The sequence below is a fragment of the Erpetoichthys calabaricus genome, chromosome 1, assembly GCF_900747795.2.
Source record: "Erpetoichthys calabaricus chromosome 1, fErpCal1.3, whole genome shotgun sequence".
Lineage (NCBI taxonomy): Eukaryota > Metazoa > Chordata > Cladistia > Polypteriformes > Polypteridae > Erpetoichthys > Erpetoichthys calabaricus.
Genome location: NC_041394.2, coordinates 27,251,043 through 27,270,036, shown reverse-complemented (window position 1 = coordinate 27,270,036; position 18,994 = coordinate 27,251,043). Strand labels below are relative to the sequence as shown.

Sequence of the window (18,994 nt, the reverse complement as noted above, 5' to 3'; positions counted from 1 at the left end):
GGGGAAACAGGAGGCACCTGAGCTCAATTTTGAGCTTCATGCCAAAGGCTGTGAATACTTATGTACATGTGCTTTCTCAATTTTTTTATTTTTAATAAATTTGCAAAAACCTCAAGTAAACTTTTTCACATTGTCATTATGGGGTGTTGTGTGTAGAATTCTGAGGAAAAAAATGAATTTAATCCATTTTGGAATAAGGCTGTAACATAACAAAATGTGGAAAAAGTGATGCGCTGTGAATACTTTCCGGATGCACTCTATCTATCTATCTATCTATCTATCTATCTATCTATCTATCTATCTATCTATCTATCTATCTATCTATCTATCTATCTATCTATCTATCTATCTATCTATTGTGGCCGACGGGTCGCCCGGGGAAGGTTATATGGCAGGCCCCCTGGGTTGCAGTGGTGCCTTAATAACTTAATGGGAGTTGGAGTTTGGTGCAGCCCTGTTGGGATCTGTGGGCGCCGCCAAGGGGTGCTGTAGCTGCTGCTCAGCTCTACATAGCAGCTCTTCCACCACACCTGGAACTGCTGCTGGAAATAGGTCGTGAAGCACCTGGAGCACTTCTGGGGGCATTATAAAAGGAGCCAGCAGCCACTACTCTGGGAGCCAGAGTCGGGAAGAGAAAGACGAAGCTTGCTGGAGAGGAGTGGTGGAGAAAAGAGAAAGAGGAAAAGAAGAGGGAGAGTGGAGGAGCAAGAAAGAGAAAAGGAGAAAGTGAAATAAATAAATGAATGAATGTTTACATACACACTGTATAAAGGAGCTTTAGATTAAGCAGTATTTTTATATGGCAGCTTTAATATGAATACCTTCTTAGACTGCCCAGCTTGCACTTGTAGTAAGACACACTGTATATCCCTATCATTCAGCCACAGGAAGATGACATGGCTTGCCCATGGTTGCACTGTATATGACAAATGTAACATACAAAGATATGGATTTATTTATTTAAAGAGCTTTTGTAAAAAACAAATTTCCCCCTGCGGTCGGTCGATCTATCTATCTATCTATCTATCTATCTATCTATCTATCTATCTATCTATCTATCTATCTATCTATCTATCTATCTATCTATCTATCTATCTATCTATCTATCTATCTATCTATCTATCTATCTATCTATCTGCCACCTCATTAATTCCCTGTGAGAATTTCAAGAGCTTTCAATTGATGGGTGTGGAGTAACCATCAAAATAAAATGTGCAATTACTAAACCTATTATTTTTCTTTTTAATTGCCAGGTGAAAAATGGGAACTTTGCGGGATCTACAGTATGCTCTCCAGCAGAAGATCGAGGAGCTGCGGCAAAGAGACGCCCTTATTGATGAGCTGGAGTTGGAGCTGGATCAAAAAGATGAGCTGATTCAGAACCTGCAGACTGAGCTGGATAAATACCGGTCAGTCCTACAGCCTACTGGCCAGTCTGTTTCAGAACAACCAGAACTTGCAGAGCAGCAAAGGACCAAACGGCAGGCCATCTCTGCAGAGCCTACAGCGCTGGACATCAAAGACATTAGTCATGTCACCCTGACCTGCTATTCCAAAAATGAGAAGTGAGTATGCTTTTCTTCCTGCTACCTGTCACAGTGTGTGATTAGCGCATTCAAAATTTCTGCATTTAAGTTTTTTAACATAATCCCTAAAAGCATTAATTTAATCCAGTTGATTTTTGCCTCGCTTCACACTTCCTGAAACAGTGCCAAGTAAATCCAAGTCTATTAATAGCACTTGATCATTTCCTTTGTTATTTCTTGGTCTTCATCCATAAATACCAAAAGAGTTGCCACTTTACCCTTGTAATGCAGGATCATCCCTAATTGGAACATAAAATACAGCGTACCATATTGAATCAGTAAGGGAGATGACTTGACCCCAATTTTCATACACACCATTTCACATATGCACAAGCTGCTTCAAAGTGCAGAGAATAGCATGAGAACAATTAAAATCAAACCAGTTATACTAGCGAAGTGAAGGAGCTGCATTTTCATGTTGTGCTAAAGGTGTAGACGGACAATCACTGCATGCTGAATGAGATTGCAGACATCATCATCATTATTGCCATTATCCTGCGGTCACATATTGACGTTAAAAAAAAAAAAAAAGCCACATCACGCAGTATAGCAGAACGTCTAGAACAAGATGCTATATACAGTGATGTCTGCTAATACAAGTTTGGCCTTGAAACATAAGAGGCTGTCAAGGTACAGGTCTGTGTGCCAGACGGAATGTCAGTGGGTGAGTCCTGTCCCTGCTGACAAATACGCTTGCTTTTTTGGTTTCTCATGGTGGGATATCATGCTTCACTGTAGGGATGGTATTGGCCTGGTGATGAGTGGTGCCTGGTTTCCTCCAAACGTGACACCTGGCTTTCACACCAAAGAGTTCAATCGTTGTCTCATCAGACCAGAGAATTTTCTTTCTTATGGTCTGAGAGTCCTTCAGGTGCCTTTTGGCAAACTCCAGGCGGGCTGCCATGTGCCTTTTACTAAGGAGTGGCTTCCGTCTGGCCACTCTACCATACAGGCCTGATTGGTGGATTGCTGCAGAGATGGTTGTCCTTCTGGAAGGTTCTCCTCTCTCCACAGAGGACCTCTGGAGCTCTGACAGAGTGACCATTGGGTTCTTGGTCACCTCCCTGACTAAGCTCTAGGAAGAGTCCTGGTGGTTTCGAACTTCTTCCACTTACGGATGATGGAGGCCACTGTGCTCATTGGGACCTTCAAAGCAGCAGAAATTTTTCTGTAACCTTCCCCAGATTTGTTTCTCAAGACAATCCTGTCTCGGAGGTCTACAGACAATTCCTTTGACTTCATGCTTGGTTTGTGCTCTGACATGAACTGTCAACTGTGGGACCTTATATAGACAGGTGTGTGCCTTTCCAAATCATGTCCAATCAACTGAATTTACCACAGGTGGACTCCAATTAAGCTGCAGAAACATCTCAAGGATGATCAGGGGAAACAGGATGCACCTGAGCTCAATTTCGAGCTTCATGCCAAAGGCTGTGAGTCTGGCAAAGGCAGGTCTGAGTGCCAGATGGAATGTCAGTGAGTGAGTCCTGTCCCTGCTGACAAATATGCTTGCTTTTTTGGTTTCTCATGGTGGGATATCTGACCTAAAACAGCACAGTGCAGGTGCTCCCCATATCCGAGCAGCTACTTCCCTCACTCACACTTCCCCTAACGCAGACATGTTTTGTTGTTGATTGTATGTTATCTACTGTGGCCCACATTATTACCTACATTACCGTATATTATACTGGAACCAATACAACTACGCAATAATCATTGAAAATTGATCATTCTAATATTTCCATCCATTTGGGCTGAAAGTTAAAATAGACTTATTTTATAATTCACTAGTTGAAATACCCAGCATTGCCCGGGAGGAAAATAAAGTGTTTTTTTTTTTTTAATTGTTTGAGAAAAATATAATTATAAAAAAGAACACAACTTTAAAAATAAAAATAAATTAACAAACAATGAAGACTCCCTAATGTGTTTGTCTTGCGGTCTTGTATGCATGTTATCATCCAGTTGGTACTCGGAACCGGCCAACTCTATTTAATTTCAAAAGCAACAGGGGCGCTTTGGCGCTCAAACATAAAGAATGCTGGCAGTCACCTCCAGTTCGCCCTCTGGTGGTCCTTCCGAGTGTCAACTGGATGATAACATGCATACAAGACCGCAAGATCAAAGAAGGGGGTGGGTTTGGGTTGAATTCACCCTTCAGCATTTTTAGTCGACCAATGAGAAACGTGTGTACCAAGTTTCATGAAAATCGCTCCAGCCTTTCGGAAGTGATGCTGGAACATACATACATACACACACACATACACTGACTTTTATATATATAGATAAATGATTGTGATGAGGATGACTCTGAGACATCATAAAGGTTTAGGGCACCCACCCGTATATTGTATCCTGGCTGCAAATGGTTTTGAAAGTAATAAACAGATCTCAACAGATCGGAGTCCACAATTGAACTGAATTTGTTGACTTAAGATGGCGGCTTTAAAGACCAGTGGAGGAAGTGATGTCATCAGGGCCGGAACCAGAAGTGACATCATCTGGACCGGAAGTGATGTCCTCGGCAGCAGCAAAACTGGAAGTGACATCATCAATGGTGCTGGAACCAGGCGGTATTTCCCAAGAATGGTCTGTAAGGGATTAAGAAAGACAATTAGTGCACCTCGCCACCCCCTGATCAGGCATGGAATTACAATTATTCAGGCCCTTTAGTTGTCTCCTGTTCACATGTGTGTGACAGGATACATTCTGTGACAATGCGCGATGTAAAACATCTAAATAAATAACCTATCAGGTACATATTTAGAAGTTTTTTTCAGTCTGTTCTTTTCTATTTAAACGCCTAATCAAAACATATTTTCAATCTCATGAGTAAGTCCTCCTTCTCTTCAGGTAAATGCTGTGGAGTTGACTCATCTGCATCACGTGTTTAAGCACAACCTGAGCTCTAACGGTGCCAATTGTGCACAAAATTTTAATATAATATTTTTATATTTAATTGTTTGTGTAGGGGCTGCACGGTGGCGCAGTGGGTAGCGCTGCTGCCTCGCAGTTAGGAGACCCAAATTCGTTTCCTGGGTCCTCCCTGCGTGGAGTTTGCATGTTCTCCCCGTGTCTGCATTGGTTTCCTCCCACAGTCCAAAGACATGCAGGTTCGGTGCATTGGCGATTCTACATTGTCCCTAGTGTGTGCTTGGTGTGCGTATGTGCCCTGCGGTGAGCTGGCGCCCTGCCCAGGGTTAGTTTCCTGCCTTGCGCCCTGTGTTGGCTGGGATTGGCTCCAGCAAACCCCCGTGATCCTGTAGTTAGAATGTAGCGGGTTGGATAATGGATTGATGGATGTTTGTGTAATTGTTAGAGCTTTTTGTATGTTGCCTTGTAACATAGTAGTCCAAATCTTATTTTTTATTTTTTCCAAATATTATAGCAATGTTTGTGTTGGGGGTGTTTGGTGGTCGTTGTTTCTGTTACATAAAACTATTCAGTAAACTAACTGACATAATCTAATATGCATTGGCAAGTGATTATTAAAACTTTTATTGTTAGGAATTAATCATACTTCATAGAAAAATATTAAAATGCTTGAAAGAAGTATAATAAATTGTGATTAATATGAAGTTAATTTTGATTAAAAAATTGAATTGTTCGATTAATCACTGGTAATTTCTTTAATTGAACAGCAGTCATACTTTTTTCCTGTTCAGGTTGAGTCGAAATTTTCCATTAAACCAGATAGTTCAAAATAAATACCCACGGGTGTAAATGGAAACAAGGAACTGCCGGGTCTTTTCTCATTTGCATCTTACTGCTAATAAGGAGTAAAAAAAAAGACTGAATTCAGTTGTTTAAGACTAAAATAAGCAATAATTAACTTCTCAATAAGAAACGGGATTGCAACAAAAACCTGCAGCAACTTTGCAGACCCTGATACAGGACAATAAAATATGAAAAGTGAAAGTGAAATAGGGTGTAGCATTGTATGTGGTGGATCCAAGTGGATATAATGTACGGTTAGATCCGAATTTGGACAGTGATACAGTTTTCATAATTTTGTCTCTGTGCGCCAACCACAATGAATTTGAAATGAAGCAATCAAGGTGAGATTGAAGTGTAGACTTACAGTTTTAATTTAAGGTGTTTAACAGAAACATAATTTGAGCCATTTAGAAAAGACAGCCATTTTTATAAATGGTCCTCCCATTTTCGGGGGGTCAGAAGTATTTGGACAAACTAACATAATCATGAGTATAACGATAATTTACAATACTTGGTTGAAAATCTTTTGCAGTCAATGACTGCCTGAAGTCTGAACTCATGGCCTTCTCCAAGTGCTGGTTTCCACCAGGCCTTTACTGCAGCTGTCTTCTGGTGCTGCTTGTTTGTTGGACTTTCTGCCATGAGTTTTGTCTTCAGTAAGTGAAGTGCATGTCCATTGGTTCTGCTAATATTAAATATCTGTGCAGTAAAGTGGGGGCAAGCAAAGTGGTGCAGTGTACACAGGGTTTGTGTCCTGGTGCTGAGCTTGTATGGTCTCTTTGTGTTCATGTGGGTATACTTGGGTTGCCCCTGGAGCTTGCTGGAATAGGATCCAGCTTTCTGGCAACCTTTCTCTGGATAAGTCGGCTTAGACCAGGGGTCTCCAACCTGTTTTCCCCTGAGAGTTACTTTTACAAAATGAAAATGGCAGAGAGATCCTCGTGTTTTCTAATGTTTGTTCTCATAGCTTATTTCAACCCAAACAAACTGAATAAGCTTGTTTTGCCTGAACATTTACAAAATGTTGGTGTCCACAACTCACATTTTGCATTAAAACATCACAAAAAATATTTAGTTCACCTGCAAGTGCATTTTGTATGTCTGTAAGCATTTTCTAGTGTATCTCACACTATTGAATTAAAACATGAATGCTGTCAGAACAAAACAATGCAATTCCAAATCCACAGATATGACTTATTCTTTTGTCATTTTGTTCCATGTCACTGTGTCACTTTATTCACAGGTCCAGTCGTATGTGTGATGTGTTTTTTAACAAGAGAGGCAGGTGTGTGGTGAAGTGGAGCCACTGAGGTTCACTCTTATGGAGTCATTTTAATGTTCGTCTGTCAGTCGTGTTCTGAACTTTGATTTTATGACATTCATGTCGGACTCACAGAGGTATGGAGACCCAAACAAAGCAGACATTTTCAGAGCTGCTTGGTGAAGATTCTTATAGTTATCTGGCTCTACTGAGCTCCAGAAATGCTGAGAATGCTGTTGAGACTTTAACTGCACATTTTGTTGAAGGTTTACTAATATATAATTTATAAAATCCAATGTCTCTCTGTCTGTATGTCTGTGTACTTTTCATGAGAGAAATACTTAAGGGATTTGGATCTGTTTTTTTTCTATAATTTGCTTGAACATTTCTGTTGATTCTGTGACTTCTCTCATTTCACTATGTATCATAGTTCGCTTGCAGTACCGATTTATTTGCGCGAATCCGAGAAACCTTCGTCACTCACTCACCAGCTTTGGGCACCTTCTTTAACTCCGCTTAACTAGCGAACGAGAGAACAATTGAATTCAACTTTGTCTGATATTTAAGTGTTATAACTGTTACTTAGGTCTTGATGAATTGGAGTCCGGATATTCTCTTAAGTGTATGCTACATTGAAAAGATAGATTGCCATTCAGATTGTGGATCGTGATTTTTGTGTTAAAAGGATCGTGATATGATTTTTTGGAAAGATCGCCCACCCTTAATTTGACTAATTAAGTTTTCAAATTTATGTTGGATTCATTAACCCTTTGGCGAGCTACTTGGAAAGGGGTTACGAGTGATGTGTTGGAGACTCCTGGTTTAGATAATGGATGGAGGTAAACTAAAGTGAGTTTTGGAAAAGGAAGAATACAGAGGATTCTGAGTGAGGTTTCTGTGTAAGGTCCATGTTATCCTTACTGGTAAATGTGAAGAATTGCTATTATTATTATTGTGTCAGTGGATTACATGGTGTCTGTTGCGTACATATTTCACAGAACTCTGTACCTGTGACAATGAATTTGAACTTGAACAAGTCTGCTGGCTGATCTGTACTGCTCTGAAAATGTTTTTCTTCACATTTTCTGGAATTGCTGCCTGTCTCTACATTTTGGTTTGCCATTTCTGACTCTTTGTCTTCAGATCTCTCGATTGATATTACTTTTCACCTTATTTCATTTTCTTCATAGTGCTTACTATTCCTATTGCTAGTCAGCAGAGGCCTTTTCACTTTGTGCATGAATGCAGTCAGATTAGCTCTAGCTTTTCATTGGAAATCTTCAGATTCTTATTCTTTAATCTGGTTTTGCTTGAACTCTTTTTGGGATGGATCAATGGGTCATCTGGCTCCAGAATTAAGAAGTGCCTGTCTGCTGTGCAAATAGTTTGCTGCTGAATGGCTGGTGGCTGCTGTCATGATGTCATCTTAATCATGTAGCATTTCCTTTTCTTTCTTCTTTTTTCCAGGTTTGAGCCCTGATGGGGGCTTATTTTACTTTATCGTTTTGATTCAAAATAGGTTGATATTATACTCTTTCTTGTACTTGTTTGATTACATATTAATTTCATGACAAAATACAAGCATGCTGATCAATTTCAAACAAGACTCTTGTGGTGCACATGTCAATGCTTGATGTGCAAATAAAAATCAATCAGAAAATTTCTTATTCAGTTGAACTGACTGATATACATCTTTGCCAAAGCCTCTTAAAATTTAAAGACAAAATTGTGAAGTGTACATACTCTTTAAAACTAGGGTTCAAGGTTGGAACTATTCCTTGGTGGGTTATGTCATGGATTTTTTAAAATTAATTTTCTGAAGTCACTTTGCAAAGTGTTTGATATATATATATATATATATATATATATATATATATATATATATATATATATATATATATATATATATATTGTGAAGGATTGCCGGCTTTCTAGCTTTCTACTCCGGCCCTCACCCCCAGGCCTCCAGGAGGAGCTCTCCCAGCAGCGTGGACGTGCCCCGAGTTCCAGCAGGGCCTCATGGACTATGTAGTTTTTATACACAGCCCTGCTGGATACCTTGGGGGCCACCGGGAGTCGCTGTAAGGGGGCTCATAGGCTCTTATGTGCCCTATAACCTGGGAGTACGTCATGGTCACGTGACAGGAAGGAACGACATGCTCCCGGGGTGAAGAAAAGAACGGTTTACCCTGACCCGGAAGGAATACGGACTTGTGGGTATTGGAACAGAGGCACCTCTGGGTCAGGGTGTATAAAAGGACTGTGGGAAAGCCCAGACACTGAGCTGAGCTGGGTGGAAGGGTGGCAATGCGTCTGGGAGTGGAGGATTGAGTTTATTGTTATTGATTTATTATTGAGTATTGTGGAGAGGAGGGTGCTTTGTGCAATTTATTATTATAATAAATATTCATATTTGGACTTTTACCTGGTGTCTGACGTATAGTCTGAGGGTTCAAGGGGTCACGGAGACCTTAAACTATCACAATATATATATATATATATATATATATAGTGGAGCTCGGCCCGGACACAGACAGGCAGACATCGTTAGTACACCCAACATACGTTTATTTACAATATTCTTATGTACAAAAGTGACACACAACCCCAGTACTCCCCCAAAGTCCAGCCCTTTCTCTAATGTCTTCCTCTCAGGTCCGCCTCCACTCCTCTCCTCCAAGACTTCGTCCGTCTCCACTCCCGACTCCAGCCAACGAATGGAGGGAGGCGGCCCCATTTATAATCACCCAGAGGTGCCTCCCGATAACCTTCCACCGGCACTCCTCAGTGTGGCGGAAGTACCGGCTGTGCACCCGGAAGCACTCCGGATGTCCCTGGTCATCTTCCCCCCAGCACTTCCGGGTGTGGTGGAAGTGCTGAGGACCAGGGCTCTCAAAGGCATTGGGGCACCCCCTGGCAGTGACCATGGGCCCCTATAGGGTTGAGCTTCCAAGCTGAGTTCCTGTGGTCCCCAAATCCACCAGGGCGGTTGCCCCCTCGTGGTCTGGAGAAGGTGTAATCCTCTGGTCCTTCTAGGCATCCTGGCTGGGTGCCACCCCCATATATAGGAAGACCAGAGGAGGGCTTGTGCTTCCTCCAGACCACGAGGGGGCAACTGTCCTGGTTCCTTTGGGGGCCACGGGTACGGAGCTGGGAAGCTCAACCCTGTAGGGGCCCGTGGTCACCGCCAGGGGGCGCCCCCCATGCCTGGAGAGCCCTGGACCTCAGCACTTCCACCACACCCGGAAGTGCTGGGGGGAAGAGGAGCCGAGACACCTGGAGTGCTTCCGGAGATGCAGCCGGCACTTCCGCCACACTGGGGCATGTCGGTGGAAGATTGCCGGAACACACCTGGAGCACATCCGGGGTGATTATAAAAGGGGCTGCCTCCCTTCATTCAAGGCTGGAGTCGGGTGGAAGAGGACGAGGTCTGAGAGGAGAGAGAAGGAGGCGGTCTGAAGGAGAAAGGCATACTGTGGCTTTGGCCTGGACTGGGGTGATTGATGCTGCGGCACTGGGTTTGTGCTTTGAATTATAATTGTAAATATTGTAAATAAACATGTGTTGGGTGAATTTACCATGTCTGCCTGTCTGTGTCCGGGGCTCGTTCCACAATATATATATATATATATATATATGTATATATACAGTAAAGTGTCCTTCATAATATTTGGGACAAAGACACATTTTACCTTTATATATCTCTGTGCTCCACAGCTTAAAATTACAAATCAAACAATTCACACATCATGATTAAAGTGCACATTGCATTTGCATTCATTTGGTCACACCATGTAGAAATGACAATATTTTTTCCACATGGTCCCCCCATTTCAGGGCAGGTCTAATAAAGCTATCATATTTCAGAGTTTCTGCCCAGATGGCAGAATGCATGTTTAATATTAGTAGACCCAATGGACATGCACTTCACTTACTGAAGACAAAACTTATGGCAGAAAGTCTAACTAACAAACAAGCAGCACCATGAGAAATTACAATATTTTTTCCACATGGTCCCCCCATTTCAGGGCACCATATATGGCAGGTCTAATAAAGCCATGTGATGATGCGGGTTCCACTCCATGCTCCTATCTTCCTTCTGGGTGCTCTTGAACCCGACACCGTCGGTAATGTCATCGATGAGCTAAGCAGTGAGGCACAACAATGAAGCAAGGAGATGGTGCAAAAAGTGCAAAGTGCTTTTATTTAAAAATCAACAAAACAAAACAGTGTCCAACTAAATAGTACAGTTCATCAAAGCCTTCAAATGAATATCCATCCATCCATCCATCCATCCATCCATCCATCCATTGTATCCCGCTTATCCGAGGTCGGGTCGCGGTGGCAGCAGCTTGAGCAGAGATGCCCAGACTTCCCTCTCCCCGGGCACTTCTTCTAGCTCTTCCGGGAGAATCCCAAGGCGTTCCCAGGCCAGTCGAGAGACATAGTCCCTCCAGCGTGTCCTGGGTCTTCCCCGGGGCCTCCTCCCAGTTAGACGTGCCCAGAACACCTCACCAGGGAGGCGTCCAGGAGGCATCCTGATCAGATGCCCGAGCCACCTCATCTGACTCCTCTCGATGCGGAGGAGCAGTGGCTCTACTCTGAGCCCCTCCCGGATGACTGAGCTTCTCACCCTATCTTTAAGGGAAAGCCCAGACACCCTGCGGAGGAAACTCATTTCAGCCGCTTGTATTCGCGATCTCGTTCTTTCGGTCACTACCCATAGTTCATGACCATAGGTGAGGGTAGGAACATAGATCGACTGGTAAATTGAGAGCTTCGCCTTGCAGCTCAGCTCCTTTTTCACCACGACAGACCGATGCAGAGCGCGCATCACTGCGGACGCCGCACCGATCCGCCTGTCGATCTCACGCTCCATTCTTCCCTCACTCGTGAACAAGACCCCGAGATACTTGAACTCCTCCACTTGGGGCAGGATCTCGCTACCAACCCTGAGAGGGCACTCCACCCTTTTCTGGCTGAGGACCATGGTCTCGGATTTGGAGGTGCTGATTCTCATCCCAGCCGCTTCACACTCGGCTGCGAACCGATCCAGAGAGAGCTGAAGATCACGGCCTGATGAAGCAAACAGGACAACATCATCTGGAAAAAGCAGTGACCCAATCCTGAGCCCACCAAACCAGACCCCCTCAACGCCCTGGCTGCGCCTAGAAATTCTGTCCATAAAAGTTATGAACAGAATCGGTGACAAAGGGCAGCCCTGGCGGAGTCCAACTCTCACTGGAAATGGGTTCGACTTACTGCCGGCAATGCGGACCAAGCTCTGGCACCGATCGTACAGGGACCGAACAGCCCTTATCAGGGGGGCCGGTACCCCATACTCTCGGAGAACCCCCCACAGGATTCCCCGAGGGACATGGTCGAATGCCTTTTCCAAGTCCACAAAACACATGTAGACTGGTTGGGCAAATTCCCATGTACCCTCCAGGACCCTGCTAAGGGTATAGAGCTGGTCCACTGTTCCATGACCAGGACGAAAACCACACTGTTCCTCCTGAATCCGAGGCTCGACTATCCGACGGACCCTCCTCTCCAGGACCCCTGAATAGACTTTTCCAGGGTGGCTGAGGAGTGTGATCCCTCTGTAGTTGGAACACACCCTCAGATCCCCCTTCTTAAGGAGGGGGACCACCACCCCGGTCTGCCAATCCAGAGGCACTGTCCCTGATGTCCATGTGATGTTGCAGAGGCGTGTCAACCAAGACAGTCCTACAACATCCAGAGCCTTGAGGAACTCCGGGCGTATCTCATCCACCCCTGGGGCCCTGCCACCAAGGAGTTTTTTGACCACCTCGGTGACCTCAGTCCCAGAGATGGGGGAGCCCACCTCTGAGTCCCCAGGCTCTGCTTCCTCATTGGAAGGCATGTTAATGGGATTGAGGAGGTCTTCGAAGTACTCCCCCCACCGACCCACAACGTCCCGAGTCGAGGTCAGCAGCGCACCATCCCCACCATATACAGTGTTGACACTGCACTGCTTCCCCTTCCTGAGACGCCGGATGGTGGACCAGTTTCTCCTCGAAGCCGTTCGAAAGTCGTTCTCCATGGCCTCCCCAAACTACTCCCACGCCCGAGTTTTTGCCTCAGCAACCACCAAAGCCGCATTCCGCTTGGCCTGCCGGTTCCTATCAGCTGCCTCCAGGGTCCCACAGGACAAAAGGGTCCTGTAGGACTCCTTCTTCAGCTTGACGGCATCCTTCACCGCCGGTGTCCACCAACGGGTTCGGGGATTGCCGCCACGACAGGCACCGACCACCTTACGGCCACAGCTCCGGTCAGCTGCCTCAACAATAGAGGCACGGAACATGGCCCATTCGGACTCAATGTCCCCCACCTCCCTCAGGATGTGGTCGAAGTTCTGCCGGAGGTGGGAGTTAATGCTACTTCTGACAGGGGGCTCTGCCAGACGTTCCCAGAAGACCCTCACAACACGTTTGGGCCTACTACGTCTGACCGACATCCTCTCCCACCATCGGAGCCAACTCACCACCAGGTGGTGATCAGTTGACAGCTCCACCCCTCCCTTCACCCGAGTGTCCAAGACATGTGGCCGCAAGTCCGACGACACGACCACAAAGTTGATCATCGAACTGAGGCCTAGGGTGTCCTGGTGCCAAGTGCACATATGAACACCCCTATGCTTGAACATGGTGTTCGTTATGGACAATCCGTGACGAGCACAGAAGTCCAATAACAAAACACCACTCGGGTTCAGATTGGGGGGGCCATTTCTCCCAATCACACCCTTCCAGGTCTCACTGTCATTGCCCACGTGAGCATTGAAGTCTCCCAGCAGAATGAGGGAGTCCCCAGCAGGTATGCCCTCTAGCACCCCCTCCAGGGACTCCAAAAAGGGTGGGTACTCCAAACTGCTGTTCAGTGCATACGCACAAACAACAGTTAGGACCCGTCCCCCCACCCGAAGGCGAAGGGAGGCTACCCTCTCGTCCACCGGGGTAAACCCCAATGTACAGGCTCCAAGTCGGGGGGCAATAAGTATACCCACACCCGCTCGGTGCCTCTCACCGGGGGCAACTCCAGAGTGGTACAGAGTCCACCCCCTCTCAAGGAGATTGGTTCCAGAGTCCAAGCTGTGTGTCGAGGTGAGTCCAACTATATCTAGCCGGAACCTCTCAAATTCGCGCACTAGCTCAGGCTCCTTCCCCTTCAGAGAGGTGACATTCCACGTCCCAAGAGCCAGCTTCTGTAGCCGAGGATCGGACCGCCAAGGTCCCCGCCTTCGGCCACCACCCAACTCACACTGCAGCCGACCTCCTTGGCCCCTCCCATAGGTGGTGAGCAAATGAATAATCCAATAAAAACAAGGTGAAATCGTGGATGTTAAAATCCATTCATCCATTCATCCATTTTCTAACCCGCTGAATCCGAACACAGGGTCACGGGGGTCTGCCGGAGCCAATCCCAGCCAACACAGGGCACAAGGCAGGAAACAATCCCGGGCAGGGTGCCAACCCACCGCAGGTTTAAAATCCAATAGAAAAAAAATCTTTTAAAACCAACGAGGTTAAAACAATGGCTGGAAGCTGTCCTTTAACACAAAGCCCGGTGCCTTTCTACTGGTGACTCCCCTGCTTCTCCTGTCCGGGCTATGCACCAGGAGAGCCACCCTTCCTGCAGCTGACCTTCTCTCTGCCTTCTCCTGCTGGTCTGTTCGCCTCACCGATCCCTGGCTCCGGTAGGCTTAATGATGGCTCACGCTGGGGCTTTCACATCCCGCTGTCTTTGCTGGCCTTATACGGTGAGCCATCCTCCTTCTGGTCACTCCCGCTCTTCATAAAATGCTCAGCAGGAGCGACCACAATCGACTGCTCCTCGGGTGCCGGCCAAACACCCAGGCTCACTACTCAGCTGCCCTGAAGTCTGCGCTCGCTCGTTCGCTATCTCCTGCACCGGCTTTTCTCTTCCTGCCTTCTTCCTCACTCATAACCTCCGTTTCTTTCTTCCTTTTCTTTTTTCATTCCCCTGCTAGCCACCTCACACTTCTATTTATTTCAGGGACGTGGATCAGATGTGGTAATTAGCAGCTCCCAGGAACAATTACGGATCCGGACGACTCCTCACCTGTGCACTTAAGCGAGGATCGCTCGCATCATTGATTCCCCGGGAACCGATCCGTCACACTACGACGCCCCCTTTCTAAACCGTGAAGGCGGCGATTATTTATTTAAACAGTGGCCTTCTTGACATGAGCTGTGGACCCGCTTCACCACAAGCCATCATATTTAGGAGTTTGTCGCAGACCCTTCGCGTGCAGTGACTGCTTGAAGTCTGGGATTCATTTTCATCTCCAGGTGCTGAGGATCTTCTCTGGTGATGATGCTCTGCCAAGCCTCTAATGCAGCCATCATCAGCTCCTGCTTGTTCTGGGGGCTTGTCCATTTTTTCTATTCAGTATATTTAAGGTCTGCTCAATTGAACTTAGATTAGCTAACTGGCTTGGCCATTCAAAAATATTCCATTTTAGCTTTGAAAAACTGTTGTCTTAGCAGTATGTTTGGATCTCCATCTTGTTGTAATGAGTTTGGAGGCACTGACTCAAACTTGAGTAGATCAGATTTTTTCTGTACACCTCAGAATTCAGTGTGCCATTGCTGTCAGCAGGTCAATCATCAATGAAGAGAAGTGTGCCAGGACCTGGGGCAGCCATACATGCCCAAGCCATAACACCCTACCTTCATTTTTAACACATGAAGTGGTCTGCTTTAGATCTTGGGCAGTTCCTTTTTGTCTCCACACTTTCTTCTTGCCATCTCTCTGATATTGGTTCATCTGTCCACAAGACCTTTATCCAGAATTCTGCAGGCTATTTTAAGCCCTGTTTCACAAAGTGTAATCTGGCCATCGTATTTTTGTGTCCAACTACTAGTTCAGAACAACAACAACATTTATTTCTATGACACATTTTCATATAGATGATGTAACTCATAGTGCTTTATAAGATGAAGAAAGAAAAGTTTATAAAAATACAAAAGTAAGATTAGGCAATACTAAATACCAAAGTAGAAAGTAAGGTCTGACGGCCAGGAGGACAGAAAAAACAAACAAAAAAAAAAAACTCCAGAGGCCTGCAGATAAAAAAAGCAAAATCTGCAGGGAGACCACCCAGTCCCCACTGGGCATTCTACCTAACATCAATGACCTCACAGTCAGTCATCATGGTATTCAGGGTTCACATAGAAGAATTTGATGATGATGGTCATGTGGACCTCTGGCCTTTAATCCATCAATGTAGAGACAGCATGATGCGTTGATTGGGTGGTGGTGGTGCAGATCACCACCACAGAAAACAGGAAAAAGAAAAGAAGAGAAAGTAGGGGTTAGTATGGATGGTGGAGCCATGATAAAAACAATAATTAAATACATATACAGAATATCCGGGTTACACTAAGATGAAGCCATGAGAAAGCCATGTTAAAGTGCTCCACTGTATTAGCCTGGCACATTCCTATCGGTCAGCTATTCCAGATTTTAGGTGCATAACAGCAGAAGGCTTCCTCACCACTTCTTTTAAGTTTAGCTTTTGGAATTCTAAGTAGACACTCATTTGAAGATCTAAGGTTACAATTTGAAATGAAAGACATTCTGAAATATAGCATGGAGCAGATTATTTAAGGCTTTGTAAACCATAAACTGTATTTTAAAGTCAATTCTGAATGACACAGGTAACCAGTGTAGACATCATGTGTTTAGATTTTCTTGTCCTAGTTAAGATTTTAGTTGTAACCGATCGATGTCTTTTTTGGGTAGTCCTGAGAGGAGTGTGTTATAGTAATCTAGTCAATTAAAAACAAAAGTGTGAACTTATTTTTCAACATTTTGCAAAGTTATAAAGGATCTAACTTTTGCTATATTTCTTAAGTGAAAAAATGCTGCCCTAGTAATCTGATTAATATGTGATTTAAAATTCAGGTCAGAGTCAATAGTTACCCCTAAATTCTTTACCTCCTTCTTGACATTTAATCCTAAAGGATCAAGTTTATTTCTAATACCCTCGTGTATTATCATATTTTTCCCTCTACTTGCCCTTTACCTGTTTCCTCAAGGGTAGGTGTTCTCGTCAAGTTCGTTATCGGGTTGGTCTGCTGTTGCACTTTAAGATGAACACACACATACATAGCTATACGCATACACACAGACTGCAACCACAACAGTGCCCCATGAATGACACACACACAGCTGGTTAACCCTTAGCACTTTAAACCACACAAGTGCTTTAGGTATAACACAGCCTGTCACTCAACACTTCAAGAGACTTACTTATTATCGGCACGAACAGCATACAATGTTTTAGTGATATCTCAGACCTAAATATTACTTTTGGTCTACAAGAATACATTTAAACATACAAAGACTCAGCACTCTTGACTATAGGCCATTTATCAGCCAAATATACCTTCTGTTCGTACTGTTCCAACTATTAAGTGGTGCTCCTCACTCTCAGCCAAATAAACCCCGCAGCACAGAAATAATGGCAAAAGTCCTGCTGCACCTAGGTGCTCAAAAAAATCTAACTTATTGCTTCAATCATTCATAACTTTTATGGACAGAATTTCTAGGCGCAGCCAGGGTGTTGAGGGGGTCCGGTTTGGTGGACTCAGGATTGGGTCACTGCTTTTTGCAGATGATGTTGTACTGTTTGCTTCATCAGGCTGTGATCTTTAGCTCTCTCTGGATCAGTTCGCAGCTGAGTGTGAAGCGGCTGAGATGGGAATCAGCACCTCCAAATCCGAGACCATGGTCCTCAGCTGGAAAAGGGTGGAGTGCCCTCTCAGGGTTGGGAGCGAGATCCTGCCTCAAGTGGAGGAGTTCAAGTATCTTGGGGTCTTGTTCACGAGTGAGGGAAAAATGGAGCGTGAGATCGACAGGCAGATTGGTGCGGCGTCCGCAGTGATACGGGCTCTACATCGGTCTGTTGTGGTGAAAGAGGAGCTGAGCCATAAGGCAAAGCTCTCAATTTACCAGTCGATCTACGTTCCTATCCTCACCTATGGTCATGAGCTATGGGTAGTGACCGAAAGAACGAGATCGCGAATACAAGGGGCTGAAATGAGTTTCCTCCGCAGGGTGTCTGGACACTCCCTTAAAGATAGGGTGAGAAGCTCGGTCATCTGGGAGGGGCTCAGAGTAGAGCCACTGCACCTCCACATCGAGAGGAGTCAGATGAGGTGGCTCGGGCATCTGATCAGGATGCCTCCTGGACGCCTCCCTGGTGAGGTGTTCCGGGCATGTCCAACCAGGAGGAGGCCCGGGGGAAGACCCAGGACACGCTGGAGGGACTTTGTCTCCCGGCTGGCCTGGGAATGCCTCGGGATTCTCCCGGAAGAGCTAGAAGAAGTGGCCAGGGAGAGGGAAGTCTGGGTATCTCTGCTCAAGCTTCTGCCCCCGCGACCCGACCTCAGATAAGCGGAAGAGGATGGCTGGATGGATGGATGGATACTTCAATCACTCTAGACATTAAGACAACGCATAGAAAGTTAAAAGCAGCATGGTATTTATTAGAAGAATAATAATAATACCACTGTAACAAAGAATAATAGAAAATAGGCACTGATAGAAAAAGCTTACGAAAAAGAGTAGAGATGACAAGGATGAATGTCCCAGGGAGGCATTTGATTTAGCAGTCAATGTTCATTATGCCTTTCTGATGACCAGTGCCATCTTCGTCCATTCCTCTTCTTCTTCTGTACTTTCTTCTTCTCCTTCTTCTCTTCTTCTCCTTCTCTGACGTTGCCTTCAAAATGAGGCATATTTATTATGAAATGTCATGCCATGGTTTCACAACAAATGCACCTGATTGGTTGGCTGTCAATATAATTGATGAATTTTGCTCAAACTCTTTCCCAGATAAAAACGTTTTTTGATGTTGCCTCATGTCCATCTTTCCCAGGCTGTAAACCAAATTATTGTCCCAGATGTCCATATCAATAGCCTGAGGTGTCAGCTTAGTCTTTCTTTCCCAGGTTATAAAGTAATTGAGCCACCAGCATGTTTTCCTTTCTATGTTGGAACAGTTGTTTTAAAAGTGAGGTGTAAGAAAACTTGATTTGATTTGTCTTAAATGTAGTTCATCTGTTGTTTTATCTTGACCAAAATATAATGGAAAATTAAACCAAAATGTACATATTTTATACACCATAACACCTCATTATATCCATTTTTGCCAATCACTAAGATTTTTGTTTTCTCCTTATTTAGTTTGAGAAAATTACTACTCCTCCATTCAGAAACATAAGTAAGACATTGTGTCAGTGAATCAAGAGAGTCGGGGTCATCAGGCGCTACTGATAAATACAGTTGTGTGTCATCAGCATAGCTGTGGTAGCTCACGTTATGCCCCGAGGTAATATGAACTAAAGGAAGCATGGAGATCAAAAAGAGCAGTGGATCC

At 44.8% G+C, this 18,994-nt stretch overlaps 1 pseudogene; it reads left to right on the top strand.

The window, feature by feature from the left end:
- The window catches only part of LOC114645374 (cGMP-dependent protein kinase 1-like), a 134,375-nt pseudogene that overhangs the window by 18,718 nt on the left and 96,663 nt on the right, over positions 1–18,994 (top strand).